Source organism: Emys orbicularis, chromosome 23 (assembly GCF_028017835.1).
Source record: "Emys orbicularis isolate rEmyOrb1 chromosome 23, rEmyOrb1.hap1, whole genome shotgun sequence".
Lineage (NCBI taxonomy): Eukaryota > Metazoa > Chordata > Testudines > Emydidae > Emys > Emys orbicularis.
This window is the reverse complement of record NC_088705.1, coordinates 21,966,700-21,983,141: the sequence shown is the minus strand read 5'-3', so window position 1 is coordinate 21,983,141 and position 16,442 is coordinate 21,966,700.

The window sequence follows — 16,442 nt, the reverse complement described above, 5'->3', positions numbered from 1 at the left end:
ACCTGAGCCAGTTTTCTCCAAACTTGCCTTGTTTTGTAGCTCTGATTGAGAATGACAAAGTGAGTCACGACTAAAGAACATTGGCTCAGTTATCAAAGTTATGGATGTTAGAACTTGGCAAGTTGCAATTCTTTTGTTAATCCTTTGATTTTTATTAGCCGATTCAATGCTAGAGTGCACAGTCATGCTCCGAAAAGTGTCCGCCATGCACACTCCCCTTGGGATTCGTAGTCACAGAGTTCAGGCCAGAAATCTGACCTTCTGTCTAGCACAGGCCATGAGATTTCATCCAGCTATCCCTGTACTGAGGCACACAGCTTGTGTTTAGCTAAGGCACAGCACCAAACATGGCGCTCAGTCTTGATCTGCAGACATCAAGAGCTGGAGAAGCCACAGCTTCCCTTGGTAGGTTGTTCCAGTGTTTAATCACCCTCTGAGCACAAAGCCAGGCTCTCTCTGACTCATGCATCATCACTAGCATTTATAGGAGAAAGATTCTGAAGCTGGAATTAAAGTCTTTCTCTTTTTTCCTTATATCAGGATATGTCACTTAGGCATCGTCTACTCACAAAGGTTGTTCCCCTTTAATGATGGCAGCAGTATGGTTCAAGCCATACAACCCCTAGTGTAGCTGAAGTTATATCAGTATAAAGGGCCTTGTACCGGTATAAGTGTGTCCGCACTGGGGCTTGTATTGTAAAGCTACTTTGGTAAATGTCTCAACCTTCACAGAAATAGTTCTACTGATACTACAGCCACATGTAGACAGGCCTCAGAACACGCTTGATCCTTATTATTATTGTGGGGCCCAGGAGCCCCAGTTGGACCAGAACCCTGTCATGCTAGGTGCTGTACAAACATAGATCTAAGAGATTAATTTCAACAGGAGTTAAGTGCCTAAATATCTTTGAGGATCTGGGCCTGAGCACCTAACTCCCTTAGGCCCCATTGGGAATCCCAGCCTGAAGGACTTGTGTAATTTTACTCGTGTGAGTATTTCCATTGAAATGAACAGAGATCCCAGTGTGAGTAACTTCACACGTGTGTGTCAGTGTTTGCAGGATCAGAGCCAGTAACAAAGGGGAATGGGAGGAGATCACAGTTATACTCTTGCCCTGATCTCGCTTTCCCCACTCACCTAAAGCCTTGTCTTCATTAATAGGTTGTAAGTGATGTGCTTTAAAGCCCTAGAGCAGTGGTTCCCAAACTGGGGTTCGTGAACCCCTGGGGGTTTGCGAAATGTTACAGGGGGTTCTTGGGGAAAAATTCCCTAATGGCGGACAGAGCTGTCCCTAGAGACCCCGGGCAGCACCGGGGCCAGCAGCCCTTGGACTTCCAAGAGCTAAGCAGATCAAAGCAAGCATATCTATCACACTGAGGAGATTTACACTTCAAGACTCCTTATAAGAAATGGAGGTGGATATTTTTTGCTGTTTTTAAAATGAAATAGGCAGCTAGGATTGTTTTTAAAATGATTATAAAGAACAAGTTTAAGCTTTGTTGTAACATGCGTTGTTTGCCTGGACTGCTCAAGACCTGAATGCTTGTGTAGGAGGAACTCTTTGAGTTGGCTTCTTAAATATCTTCATGCTGTTTCACATCTGATACTCCTTGATGAAACATAGGAGCCTTGTTTTATAACAGGCTTATTCAAAGTGATACAAGCTACGAAAGAGAGATCCTGGAAGAGTTGCATCCGAAGAAGTGAGGTTTTTACCCACGAAAGCTTATGCCCAAATAAATCTGTTAGTCTTTAAGGTGCCACCAGACTCCTTGTTGTTTTTGTAGCTACAGACTAACACGGCTACCCCCTGATACGTGGAAGAGTGTTGCCATTTTCATAATGTAATAAAAATACTGTAATGATAAATAATAAGTAGTGTGTAATAAGCATGTCATAAAAACATATTGTGTATTTCCAAGATCACTGCTTTTATAATTTATACTCAGGTAAAGGAGAAAATCCCTGGAAATATTAATTTTTAAGAGGGGGTTCACGAGACTTGATATTTTAGTGAAAGGGGGTCACAGGTTGTTAAAGTTTGGGAATCACTGATCTACGGTATCATAAAATCATAGAATCATAGAATATCAGGGTTGGAAGGGACCTCAGGAGGTCATCTAGTCCAACCCCCTGCTCAACGCAGGACCAACCCCAACTAAATCATCCCAGCCAGGGCTTTGTCAAGCCTGACCTTAAAAACATCTAAGGAAGGAGATTCCTCTACCTCCCTAGGTAACCCATTCCAGTGTATAGACAGGACAAGCTGTATTCTCCAGCTCTGCCCACTTGATGGGTTTTGCTGCAGATGATGAGGTCCTACACCCTCCGATAGATCTGCACGGACACTCCGTAGACTCTGAACGGATCCCCCCTGAATTCTCTGCCTTCAAGGCAAGGGCAGCCACTCAGAGCTACAGCACGTGTAGTTCCCACCCTTGCCCCTCCTGGAAACTCAGGGGCTTGAGCTGGCCTGAACCACTCAGCCAACTGGGGGCCCTGCCAGCTTTGCAGCCATTGCTGCCCCCTCATTGGTACCTCCTGCTCCCCTCCCTCTCAGTGGAGGTGGAGGGTAAAGAATATCTGCTGATTCTGCTGGTACCCTCCATCCCTGCCACAGAGGAGGGGCTGAAGAGTTCAAAAGCAAGTTCCATTTTCTATAGCTCTCCCACATCACTCCACAGAGAGGCTCTGGCATGCTCCGGATATCAGGAAAGCCTTAAAAATCGACATCAGACCGACACAAACTGACCCCATGTTATGAGCTGTGCACGGGAAGCCATTTGCAGAGTCCAACCACTTGCATTGGTCCCTGCGTGTTTTTGAGCACCATTATCTATTAGCTAGCTACATAGATACACACATTGCTTTTGTAGAGCACTCTTGTCACACACACCCCGCCCAGGACTGGGGAGATGCAAATGTCCCCTGAACGCCTGGCTCCGAAACCTCAAAAGAGCTTGCAAGATGTCTGTGTATTCACTGGTGGCACAAATGCTTGTGCAAACATACATATGTACACGTGCAATGCTTTTCTTCCCCATGAACAGTCTTTCACTTGCATGAATGTTTTTGAGAAGTGGGCAAAGGGTGGTCACCCATAGCATCAAGGAATATGGACAGTTTTTATTTCAATGAATATTTGCAAATGCTTTTTTTTAACCCCCAGCATTCACTTGGATCAGACCCAAATTTAGCCTGTGCATGCTGAAGTTTGTGCCCTCCCAGCCTCTCCTCAGATCATCTGAGAAGCTAGAAAGGGATGTGGCCAGGAGTGATGACTCCTGGAGCTCTAAGGAAAACCAGTAGCAGAGTAGGAGTCAATAGGGCCAGAATTTCCAAAAGAACCAGGGCCAGATTTATGTAAGACCACGTTGGGTGCTCAGCGCTTCTAAGAATCTGGCCCCAGATGAGGGTGCAAAGCTCTGGAAATTCTGTCCCAGGTGTCTGTCCAGGCCAGGGTCACAGAGTTCCTTCTCTTCTCTAGAACTGAGTCTCCTGCCCTGGGTACATTAAGCCCGAGGGAGGCCATGGAGTCATTGCTGGACTACTCCTATTGGCCCGGTTATTTTGGTTTCATTGCCCATGTTAATGAATGGCTGGTTTTAACTGAATCCTCCTGGCCTTGCATGAATCTATCTCCAAGCAGGGCCCTTTGGATCGTTCACACCTACACCACTGCTGTCAATCAGGAGTCACTCCACCAGTGCAGAGCGAAAGTAAGTGTGAACAGAACGGAGACCGGCAAGTTCCCCTGAGCACTGTGGTCCTGACTGTGACCCAAAGAAATCAATGGGAGTTTAACTACTAATTCCAATGGGAAAGACTAGGCCCCCTACAGTAACAAAGGGTTAGTATTTCAAGGGCTCAGCACCCAACGTGCACAGCTCTTGTGAAAATATGGCTCAGGGGACTGGATTGTGCAACCTTTACTTGTGCTGGTGAGCACATACTCTCAGGAGTAGGCCATGCACCCGAATGTATGAGCTGAGTACTCATCCATGGGAGCAAGCGCTGAACAGTCCAGCCAGAAGAAAATGTGATAAACAGAGGGACCAGGACCTTCAAACCCTTCCAGGACACTTTGGAGATTTAAGCTCCCAAATATACAGTGTGTGTGTGTGTGTGTGTGTGTGTGTGTGTGTGTGTGTGTGTGTGTGTGTATAAAAACACAGCAAACCCTGCAACACCGGGAGCTTGGCACACTAATCTCACTTCAGCCCCCCCCAAACTAGCCAGGCAGGGAGAAAAATGATTTCGATGATTTACAATGCTTCGGAAGAGTTGAAAAAAGCGAAGTAAATAATAAATCAAAACCAGCCAAAAGAACAAGAATACATCCATCTTTTATGAGCGCCATTCATTGCTGTATGTACAGTACCGACATAAAACAAACGCACCGTGCAAAGTTGCTGCTGCTTCAGAAGTGTCTGTGCCCAGCAGTTTCAGAGCAGTTCCAAACTACGTAAAAGCCGAGGCACACAGAGCCCCAGTCGTTGTCTGGCAAGCGCAGGAATCCAGCTCCGATTCTCTGCCTCCTTATCAGGCCTGTGCATGGCCTGACGTGCAGATGATCATTTCAGTTTGAATTCAGGGCCCCAAATTAATGTGGATAAAAACAACTTTCTCCAAAGGCAAATTTTACCCTGTGAGTCCCCTGCCCTCAGTGGAAAACTATGCAAAGTGTGACTTTTAAACCACAGCCAACCACCTTTCATAGAATCATAGAATCATAGAATCATAGAATATCAGGGTTGGAAGGGACCTCAAGAGGTCATCTAGTCCAACCCCCTGCTCAAAGCAGGACCAATTCCCAACTAAATCATCCCAGCCAGGGCTTTGTCAAGCCGGGCCTTAAAAACCTCCAAGGAAGGAGACTCCACCACCTCCCTAGGTAACGCATTCCAGTGCTTCACCACCCTCCTAGTGAAATAGTGTTTCCTAATATTCAACCTGGACCTCCCCCACTGCAACTTGAGACCATTGCTCCTTGTTCTGTCATCTGCCACCACTGAGAACAGCCGAACTCCATCCTCTTTGGAACCTCCCTTCAGGTAGTTGAAGGCTGCTATCAAATCCCCCCTCATTCTTCTCTTCTGGAGACTAAACAATCCCAGTTCCCTCAGCCTCTCCTCATAAGTCATGTGCTCCAGACCCCTAATCATTTTTGTTGCCCTCCGCTGGACTCTTTCCAATTTTTCCACATCCTTCTTGTAGTGTGGGGCCCAAAATTGGACACAGTATTCCAGATGAGGCCTCACCAATGTCGAATAAAGGGGAACGATCACGTTCCTCGATCTGCTGGCAATGCCCCTACTTATACAGCCCAAAATGCCGTTAGCCTTCTTGGCAACAAGAGCACACTGTTGACTCATATCCAGCTTCTCGTCCACTGTGACCCCTAGGTCCTTTTCTGCAGAACTGCTACCTAGCCATTCGGTCCCTAGTCTGTAGCAGTGCATGGGATTCTTCCGTCCTAAGTGCAGGACTCTGCACTTATCCTTGTTGAACCTCATCAGGTTTTTTTTGGCCCAATCCTCTAATTTGTCTAGGTCCCTCTGTATCCGATCCCTACCCTCTAGTGTATCTACCACGCCTCCTAGTTTAGTGTCATCTGCAAACTTGCTGAGAGTGCAGTCCACACCATCCTCCAGATCATTAATAAAGATATTAAACAAAACCGGCCCCAGGACCGACCCTTGGGGCACTCCGCTTGAAACCGGCTGCCAACTAGACATGGAGCCATTGATCACTACCCGTTGAGCCCGACGATCTAGCCAGCTTTCTATCCACCTTACAGTCCATTCATCCAGCCCATATTTCTTTAACTTGGCGGCAAGAATACTGTGGGAGACTGTGTCAAAAGCTTTGCTAAAGTCAAGGAATAACACATCCACTGCTTTCCCCTCATCCACAGAGCCAGTTATCTCATCATAGAAGGCAATTAGGTTAGTCAGGCACGACTTCCCTTTGGTGAATCCATGCTGACTGTTCCTGATCACTTTCCTCTCCTCTAAGTGTTTCATAATTGATTCCTTGAGGACCTGTTCCATGATTTTTCCAGGGACTGAGGTGAGGCTGACTGGCCTGTAGTTCCCCGGATCCTCCTTCTTCCCTTTTTTAAAGATGGGCACTACATTAGCCTTTTTCCAGTCATCCGGGACCTCCCCCGATCGCCATGAGTTTTCAAAAATAATGGCTAATGGCTCTGCAATCTCATCCGCCAACTCCTTTAGCACCCTCGGATGCAGCGCATCCGGCCCCATGGACTTGTGCACATCCAGTTTTTCTAAATAGTCCCGAACCACTTCTTTCTCCACATAGGGCTGGTCACCTTCTCCCCATATTGTGCTGCCCAGTGCAGCAGTCTGGGAGCTGACCTTGTTTGTGAAGACAGAGGCAAAAAAATCATTGAGTACATTAGCTTTTTCCACATCCTCGGTCACTAGGTTGCCTCCCACATTCAGTAAGGGGCCCACACTTTCCTTGACTTTCTTCTTGTTGCTAACATACCTGAAGAAACCCTTCTTGTTACTCTTAACATCTCTTGCTAGCTGCAACTCCAAGTGTGATTTGGCCTTCCTGATTTCATTCCTGCATGCCTGAGCAATAGTTTTATACTCCTCCCTGGTCATTTGTCCAATCTTCCACTTCTTGTAAGCTTCTTTTTTGCGTTTAAGTTCAGCAAGGATTTCACTGTTTAGCCAAGCTGGTCGCCTGCCATATTTACTATTCTTTCTACACATCGGGATGTTTTTTTCCTGCAACCGCAATAAGGATTCTTTAAAATACAGCCAGCTCTCCTGGACCCCTTTGCCCTTCATGTTATTCTCCCAGGGGATCCTGCCCATCTGGTCCCTGAGGGAGTCAAAGTCTGCTTTTCTGAAGTCCAGGGTCCGTATTCTGCTGCTCTCCTTTCTTCCTTGTGTCAGGATCCTGAACTCGACCATCTCATGGTCACTGCCTCCCAGGTTCCCATCCACTTTTGCTTCCCCTACTAATTCTTCCCTGTTTGTGAGCAGCAGGTCAAGAAAAGCTCTGCCCCTAGTTGGTTCCTCCAGGACTTGCACCAGGAAATTGTCCCCTACACTTTCCAAAAACTTCCTGGATTGTCTGTGCACCGCTGTATTGCTCTCCCAGCAGATATCAGGGTGATTAAAGTCTCCCATGAGAACCAGGGCCTGCGATCTAGCAACTTCTGCTAGTTGCCAGAAGAAAGCCTCATCCACCTCATCCCCCTGGTCTGGTGGTCTATAGCAGACTCCAACCACGACATCACCCTTGTTGCTCACACTTCTCAACTTTATCCAGAGACTCTCAGGTTTTTCTGCAGTTTCATATCGGAGCTCTGAGCAGTCATACTCCTCTCTTACATACAACGCAACTCCCCCACCTTTTCTGCCCTGCCTGTCCTTCCTGAACAGTTTATATCCATCCATGACAGTACTCCAGTCATGTGAGTTATCCCACCAAGTCTCTGTTATTCCAATCGCATCATAGTTCCCTGATTGTGCCAGGACTTCCAGTTCTCCCTGCTTGTTTCCCAGGCTTCGGCTTTGCCGAATTCTAGCATCTAGAGGCTCTGTGAAGCCCTGGCCTTTTCTGGTGGCGTTCACTTCGGACAAAAAAAGGAGAAATGACCTGTAGAAATTCCTTCTCCATCCACATGTCTGCTTATCACTCTTCCACCTCCCTGGGTCCTAGCTCTGGGATGTTCCATACAATGGGCACAGTTGCTGCCTAGAAGGTTATTAAAGGACCGATCCAAGAACAGAGTATGGTCACTCAGCCTCCGAGCACAATGACAGATGCAATGAAAAATGGAAGGTTTAGTTCCGAAAAAGACCCAAAAATTCAGGGGCTGAGATTTTTCAGAGCTACCTAGGGGATTTGGATGTCCCATCCAAACCTGTTTCAAAGCCGAAATTCAAACCCTCTTGAGCACCTGGAGCTCCATTTGGAAGGGTGCTGTTTGGGATCATCACCATAGAAGGCTGTCATTCTTGTTCTTGGATTGATGCAAAGAGGCACTTCATTACCTACTTCAGAGGGTCGCATAGAATCATAGAATCATAGACTATCAGGGTTGGAAGGGACCTCAGGAGGTCATCTAGTCCAACCCCCTGCTCAAAGCAGGACCAATTCCCAACTAAATCATCCCAGCCAGGGCTTTGTCAAGCCTGACCTTAAAAACCTCTAAGGAAGGAGATTCCACCACCTCCCTAGGGAACCCATTCCAGTGCTTCACCACCCCCCTAGTGAAATAGTGTTTCCTAATATCCAGCCTAGATCGCCCCCACTGCAACTTGAGACCATTACTCCTTGTTCTGTCATCTGGTATCACTGAGAACAGTCTAGATCCATCTTCTTTGGAATCCCCTTTCAGGTAGTTGAAAGCAGCTATCAAGTCCCCCCTCATTCTTCTCTTCTGCAGACTAAACAATCCCAGTTCCCTCAGCCTCTCCTCATAAGTCATGTGCTCCAGCCCCCTAATCATTTTTGTTGCCCTCCACTGGACTCTTTCCAATTTTTCCACATCCTTCTTGGCAGCTGCAGCCCCATACCAAGCAGCATCCACACAGTAATGGAGGTCTGTGTCCATTTCTCTCAAGAGAGAAAGCCCAGGCCCCCAGTAAAGCCAAATTAGCCCAATCATAACTAGAGATGGGCCACACCCACAGCCTTGAATTCAAAGTACTTCAGATTTTGGACCCACCCCAATGATGGGCTGTAGATTAGTTCCCAAACTGGAAGGAGTTCGTTTTAAGATTCTTGTCTGGATGAAACCGAAAACTTACGAGAGCGTTTGACCTTGCAAGGTCTCTGCTATTTGGGGGCAAGAACAGATCATGAGATTTTGATGCCCTCAAATGCAAACCCATATCTTAACCCTGATTCAAGTGTGAACCCCAAAGAACAAATATGACTCCAACCCCCACCTCCTTTGCCCATGTCCAGTGATAGCCTGTGAAAAACAAAATTCTGCTCCTGCATGTCGAACTTGGAGTGTGCAGCAGTGCCTCACCCTTGTTAGTTTGTTAGCCTGAGATAGACTGAGATAAACCCCTGTTTGTTAGCCTGAGATAGAATTTTGCAGTAGATTTTTGATACTCTTATATCCTTACTAATATGTGTGAACAAAGAACAAAGCCTCTGTGTGTTACATCTGCCCACAAGCAGATGGGGTGAAAAGAGATAAGTAACAGGGCTAAAGTGTTGCTGGGCAGAGAGGGAGTATAATATATGAGCATACACTGGAAGGCTGCTTGGCTCCTCTCTCAAGCCCAGGTCAAGTAACCAGTTGGGAGGGGCAAGGGGGGATGGAGGGGAGGCGTAAGAAACACTAAAAGCCAAAGAAAAGCCAGGCCTTGGCCAGTACACAACCTCACTCCCTACCTCTCCCATGGGATACAAAAGAGGTGGTACCAAGACCCCAAACTCACGACCCTCCACATAACCATAAATTGTAAGGGGTGGGACCAGGGGTGAGCACTGCAAGTATATTTGGGCCTGCTAAGAAGGAGGAGGTGGGAATAGGGAACGGGGACACAGGTAAGGCTCTGCGGTGTCAGAGCTGGGAACAGGGACACCGGGAAACAGACTCTGCCGGCGTGTAGAGCTCTGGACATGCTTGCCTGAAACTAACCCCAATAAACATCTCATTGCCTGAACTTTGGACTTCTGGTCTTCTGCTTTCTGTCGGCATGACAAGAACCAGGGGTAAAGGTAAAGCCTTAACCCTTCTAAGTGAAGCCACTAGCTCCCAGGAAAAGGAAGAGACAGATTCAGAATAATCAAGTACTATGCTTTGTTTGTTTTTAAGTTGGATAGCGACAAGAAAAAAAATCTCCTTCTCTTTCTCTCTCTCTAATTCAGCTCCGGGGCAAAGAGCTGGAAATGGCATGTGCCAGCTCTGATTCAGAGCTCCTACTGGCTTTACATGCATGCAGCTCCACTGACGGCAGTGGCATTACTCATGATTTCCGCTGGAGTTAGATGAGATTCAAGCCTGCCATGTGGAAGCAAATCCAGCTGGCATCTCATCATCAATAAATCCTTGAGGACCCACGTTTCAAAGCCTGAAAAAAACGATGCCTGAGTTTCTTTGGGATGAGGCTGGACCCACTTTAGCTTAGGCAGAACATTCGAAAACTCAAGGAAGAATCCTGAGCAGCCTTCTGCTTCCAGTTTGACTTTGGAGCCCTCTGGCCGCTCTGAGGAGACGGTTGGTGCAGAGTTATAGAAGTCACGTAGGCCAGTTGTAGCTCACTTGGGTACAATTTCACACACGCCACACGCATCTCTTTCTTCTCATTGGCTGACAGGTTCATCATGGTGAGGTCACATCCACCCAGATACTCCACATCAACCTGCCGCTGCTGCTGAGTCCTCCTCCCTGGGAATCTTTAACAGAGCAGAACGCCGGGGACTAAATGGCACTTGGCTGCTTATGTTTGTCTGACGTCCTGTATGACAGAACCCAACATCTTCACTTCACCCAGAAAACACATTGCCATTGCAGGACAGTCACATCACACTATCCAGGATCCAAACTCTGGATCAGACAGCCATTCCTCTCGGAACAGACAGGTCTGCTTCATACTCTTCCTATTGGACATCAAACACAAATGCATGGCTTCACTTTTACATCCCCCGGAGCGCCCTTGTGGAAAAGACCTGTAGAATCTAACAGCATTATCCCCAATTTACAGGTGGAGAAACTGAGGCACAGAGCAGGGAAGGGGCTTGTCTGAGGTCACCCAGAAGGTCAGTGGCAGAGCTGAGACAAGAGCCGTGGTCACCATACTAGCTGTCTACCATGGTGCACCTTCTGGTGCCACCTCCCGTGGAGCATCCCTTGCTGCATCTGATGTGCTGGGCACCGCTTCCGGAGTCCACAGTGACCCTGACCAATGTCCCAACTGCTTCCCATGGGGTCCCTGCATTGTTCTGCACAATGGACTGCGTCCCCAACAGCGCTTGGCCCAGTCCCGTGGTACTGCCCCTTGTGCTGGGCACTACACACCGAGCACCACAGTAGTGCAGATGGATGTGCCAGGCATGCAGTGCCGTCCGCTCAGGATGCAGCACCCTGGGGGTGGGGGTTAGGTCGGGGTGAAGCAGGTAAAGAAAAGAGTTTGTAAAATGGGACAAACTGGATGTTGTACCCCTTCCTCCTCCCCCAGGGCTGTCTCTCCAGGGCGGCAGGCAGCGCTCTGTGTCCTTTCAGCTCCAGGCTGTGCCCTTGCCATGTGGGGCAGCTGGGAATGGCCCCTCTGGAGCAATCTGCAACGTGTGCTGCTGTTAATTGGAAAGGGATGCACGCCCACCTGGAAGTCACTGTAAATCTGGCCTCTGCTGCACAGAATGTCCTGAATTTAAGTTGTAATTAGAACTTCTATTGATGGCGCAAGGCCTCATTTTTCATGTGAAGCTGCTCATTGCTCCCAGTCAAGAAATCAATCTGAGCCTGTTGATGAGATGAGGCTGTCAGATTTGCAGAGTGGATTGATGGTAGCAAGCCGGGAGCTTGGTGACCTTAACTCCTCTGCTGCCCTGGTTCTAGCTCGGGTCTGGAAGGAGGCTCTGGGCAGAGAAGGGGACAGACTGGGCTCTCCATGGAGGACAAGTGTCCAAATCCCATGAATCCATTAACCCAAACCAAACATCATGCAGGTCCCAAGGGGCAAGGCTGCATGCTGTGTGTGTCTGTGTATCCCTGTGTGTGGAAGTGTGGATGCAGAAGGGTGTGTACGTGTGTCAGTGTGTGCACAGGCACGCGTGTGAGCATATGCATGTGTATCTGTACATGTATCACTCACATGTCAGTATGTGCGTGTGGTGTGTGTATATGTGTGTCTGAGCACTTGTACGTCTGTGAAAACACGACTGAACATGCACCTGGGCGACACCACTGATGGCTGAGCCCCTTTCAGCTCTATGGGTGGACAGTCAGTGTTCTCTGTCGGCCCTGGCCTGGTGAGGAGAGAGGATGGGAACGCCAGGCTGGGCCTGGGGCAGAGAGGACAACGGAAGCACATGGGCCCTTTGAATGTTATTCTATAGTATAACCCTTCTGCCCATCTAAGTTGGCAGCAACAAGGGCCGGGTTCAGTATCTAGGGGTTCCGTTTCAATAACGCAATGCAAAACCGGCTCGAGCCCCCACCCAGTGACCTGGGACAATTACATACCGCCCCTTGGGCGCCTCTAGGAGGCAATACTTCCCCTCTCGCAAGCACGGAGTCTGAGTGTAGCAGAAAATGTTTAATAACATGAGGTAAACGACATCAGCATTAAATTGGAAAAACACCACAAACAGGATTCATAACACAAACCATGAGCAAATTGGGCTGTGTCCTTTCCCTTTGGTTCTTGAATCCAGCAACCCAAAAATCACCCAGAGTCCCAAAAGTCCAACAACCCCCAAAGTCTCTGTCCCTGGTCAGTGCAGCCCCAGAGTAAAAGGGGGGCACGCAGTGTGTTAAGGGGCACCTTACGTGATCCGAGGCCGGCCGGCCGTCTCTCCGTGGGGTTCCGCCGCGGCCTTCACCATGAGCCAGTCCACTTCCTGCCGTCCCATGAACTGCTCTGCTCTACAAGCTGCTCCACTCCGCTCACCAACCTGTGAGCCACTCCAGCCATCCCCGCAAACAGCTCCGCTCGCTGTTCCTTGGGCGGCTCCAACCATCCCCGCAAGGCTTGGCACCGCTCACTGCTCCTCCAGTCATCCCCACAAATTGCTCTGCCAGCTGCTTAGCAATATAGCTTCAGGCTCCCCCACTAGTTAACACAGCACTCAGTGACCTCAGATCTTAATAACTTTAGCTCTTTTGTGATTTCAGCTCATAGTAGGGGAGCCCCAGTGCTGGTGCACCATTGGCCCAAAGTGAATTCAGCTCCACAGCCTGTAACTAAACTCTTAATGGAATCAAATTTCACTCTGATATTCAACAGTGGAGAAAGGAAATGATGCAATTAGTGTCTCAAGCCCTCAACAGGGGCCCATACCATCAGGTGCACATACCTGTCCCCATCCTCTCTCAATTCACTGGGTTTTGTAACCCATGCCCCTTGTCAAGCAAGTGCTACTTAGGTAGTGGTGAGTCCTTCTGTCATACAACAGTTCCACTGGCCTTGATTCACAGAATCAGGGTAACAAAACTTTATTCTTCCTGCCCCAATAACAGAGAAACTGGGGATCCCACACCAGCCAAAGTAACCACTTTCAGTTGCTGTTGTTTCATGCCAGGCAGGTGGGTGTGCCTATGCAAACAAGATCAGCCCCTGGAGTTCTTTTCCACACTCACCATAATTCACCACCAGATGTCAGGGTAGAGCTCATCCTGACTCTGCTTACAATAGCAGGGGTTCTCAAACTGGGGGCTGGGACCCCTCAGGGGGTCGTGAGGTTATTACATGGGGGGGTCGCGAGCTGTCAGCCTCCACCCCAAACCCTGCTTTGCCTCCAGCATTTATAATGGTGTTAAATATATAAAAAAGTGTTTTTAATGTATAAGGGGGGTCGCCCTCAGAGGCTTGCTGTGTGAAAGGGGTCACCAGTACCAAAGTTTGAGAACCCCTGTTCTATATCCATACAGCACCGTCTGGCTCTCACTAAAACCCCTTGTAGCCATTTGGCCTGAGCCTGCTGCTGCTGAGGGGCTGGAGGAGGCCCCCTAACACTGATCCGGGGCAGGAATATACCGTCTCTGAGACATGGGAGCGTGGAGTCCCTGAGCTGCGGCCAGCTCCTCCCCATCACACATCCCCCCTCGAGGACATTCAGGGCAACACGGGGCCTGCCACAGGCTCGCGCCCCCGCCCTGACTCCACCCCTGCCCCAAAGTCCCCACCCTAACTCCGCTGCTCCCTGCCCCTATTGGACCCTTCCCCAAATCCCCGCCCCGGCCCCGCCTCCTCCCCCAAGCGCACCGCGTTCCCCCTCCTCCCCCTTCCCTCCCAGGCTTGCTGCACGAAACAGCTGTTTTGCAGCACAAGCGCTGGGAGGGAGGGGGAGAAGCAGGACGTGGCAGCACGCTCAGGGGAGGAGGCGGAGGTGAGCTGGGGTGGGGAGCTGCTGGTGGGTGCAGAGCACCCACCAATTTTCCCCTTGGGTGCTCCAGCCCCGGAGCACCCACGGAGTCGGCACCTATGGGCTGGAGCTGTCCGCCCTGGATCTCCCAGATGTGATGGGGCCCCCACAGCTCCCAACCACTGTGGGCAGTGGGGGACCCCACAGTTTCCAGGTGCCTACCCAGAGCTCCAAGCCCCCAGAGCAGCAGCAGATGGGTGCTGGACCCCCTCACTCCTCATGTTGTCAGGGTTATTTTTAGTAAAAGTAATGACAGGTCATGGGCTTCCGTGAATTTTTGTTTATTGCCCATGACCTGTCTGTGATTTTTACTAAAAATTACCATGACAAAATCTTAGCTATGGCATATTCTAATGCTGGGCTCCCTCAATCTCTCCTGTTGAAGCTGTCACACTTCGGAGACATGGTCAGCCACTGGAGTAGGGGAACTGGATCCTGGATCTCCCATCTCCCAGGTGGGAGCTCAGACCACCAGACTATAGAGTCAGTCTCATGCTCGGTCGGTCTCTCTCTCTCTCTCCTCTCCCCTCCCCTCCCCCAAATGGCACTTTAAGGATATGTCTAGGCAAGGATCAAAAACCTGTGGCTGGCCCAGGTCAGCTGACTCGGGCTTGTGGGGTGTCATCAATAGATATCTGTCAAACTAGGAGAGCTCAGTGTTGTATCCAGTAATATTCAATAGTTTCATTAATAACTTGGATAATGGAGAAGAGATGATACCAAGCTGGGAAGGGTTGTAAGCACTGTGGATGACAGGATTCGAATTCAAAACAACCTTGACAAATTTGGAGAATGGGTTTGACTTCAACAAGATGAAATTCAATAAAGACAAGTGCAAAGTACTTCGCATAGGAAAGAAAAATAAAATGCACAATTACAAAATGGGGGATAACTGGCTAGGTGGTAGTACTGCTGAAAAACAATTGGGGACTATAGTAGATCACAAAGTGAATATGAGTCAAAAATGTGATGCAGCTGCAAAAAAGGCTAATATAATTCTGGGGTGTATTATCCGGAGTGTTGTATGTAAGACATGGGAGGTAATTGTGCCGCTCTACTCAGCACTGGTGAGGCCTCACCTGGAGTACTGTGTCCAGGTCTGGGGGCCACATGTTAGAAAAGACGTGGACAACTTGGAGAGCAACAAAAATGATAAAAGGTTTAGAAAACCTGACCCATGAGGAAAGGTTAAAAACCTGGGCATGTTTAGTTTTGAGCAAGGAGGACTAAGGGAAGATCTGATAACAGTCTTCAAATAGGTTAAGGATTTTATAAAAAGGACGGCGATCAATTGTTCTCCATGCCCACTTAATGGGCTTAATCTGCAGCCAGACAAATTTAGGTTAGATATCAAGAAAAACTTTCTACCTATAAGGGTAATTAAGTTCTGCAATAGCTTCCAAGGGAGTTGTGGAATCTCCATCATTGGAGGTTTTTAAGAACAGGTTAGACAAACACCTGTCAGGGATGGTCTAGATAATATTGAGTCCTGCTTCAGTGCAGGGGACTGGACTAGATGACCTACTGAGGTCCCTTCCTGTCCTACATTTAGGATGATTGGGGAATGGAGGGCCTATTGTATGAGAGGAGACTGGAAGAGCTTGGCTTGTTTAGTCTGGCACAAAGAAGGCTGAGAGGGGATATTCATAGATCCATAGATTCTAGGATTGGAAGGGACCTCGAGAGGTCATCAAGTCCAGTCCCCTGCCCTCATGGCAGGACCAAATACTGTCTAGACCATCCCTGATAGACATTTATCTAACCTACTCTTAAATATCTCCAGAGATGGAGATTCCACAACCTCCCTAGGCAATTTATTCCAGTGTTTAACCACCCTGACAGTTAGGAACTTTTTCCTAATGTTCAACCTAAACCTCCCTTGCTGCAGTTTAAGCCCATTGCTTCTTGTTCTATCCTTAGAGGCTAAGGTGAACAAGTTTTCTCCCTCCTCTTTATGACACCCTTTTAGATACTGAAAATATGACTGCTATCTGCAGCAGTTTATAAACTAACGACTGTGGGAAAGCCAACAGCTGCAGAAGAGCATGCAGTTTGGACAGAAAAGTTCCTTAGGGGAGAGTTTATTAAAGGAAAGGTTTCAGAGTAGCAGCCGTGTTAGTCTGTATCCGCAAAAAGAACAGGAGTACTTGTGGCACCTTAGAGACTAACAAATTTATTTGAGCATAAGCTTTCGTGGGCTACAGCCCACTTCTTCGGATGCATAGAATGGAACATATATTGAGGAGATATATATACACACACATACAGAACAGGTGGGAGTTGTCTTACACTGACAAAGGAGGTGCTGTCGTCATCATGAATAAGTTGGATTACGACCAAGAGGCTG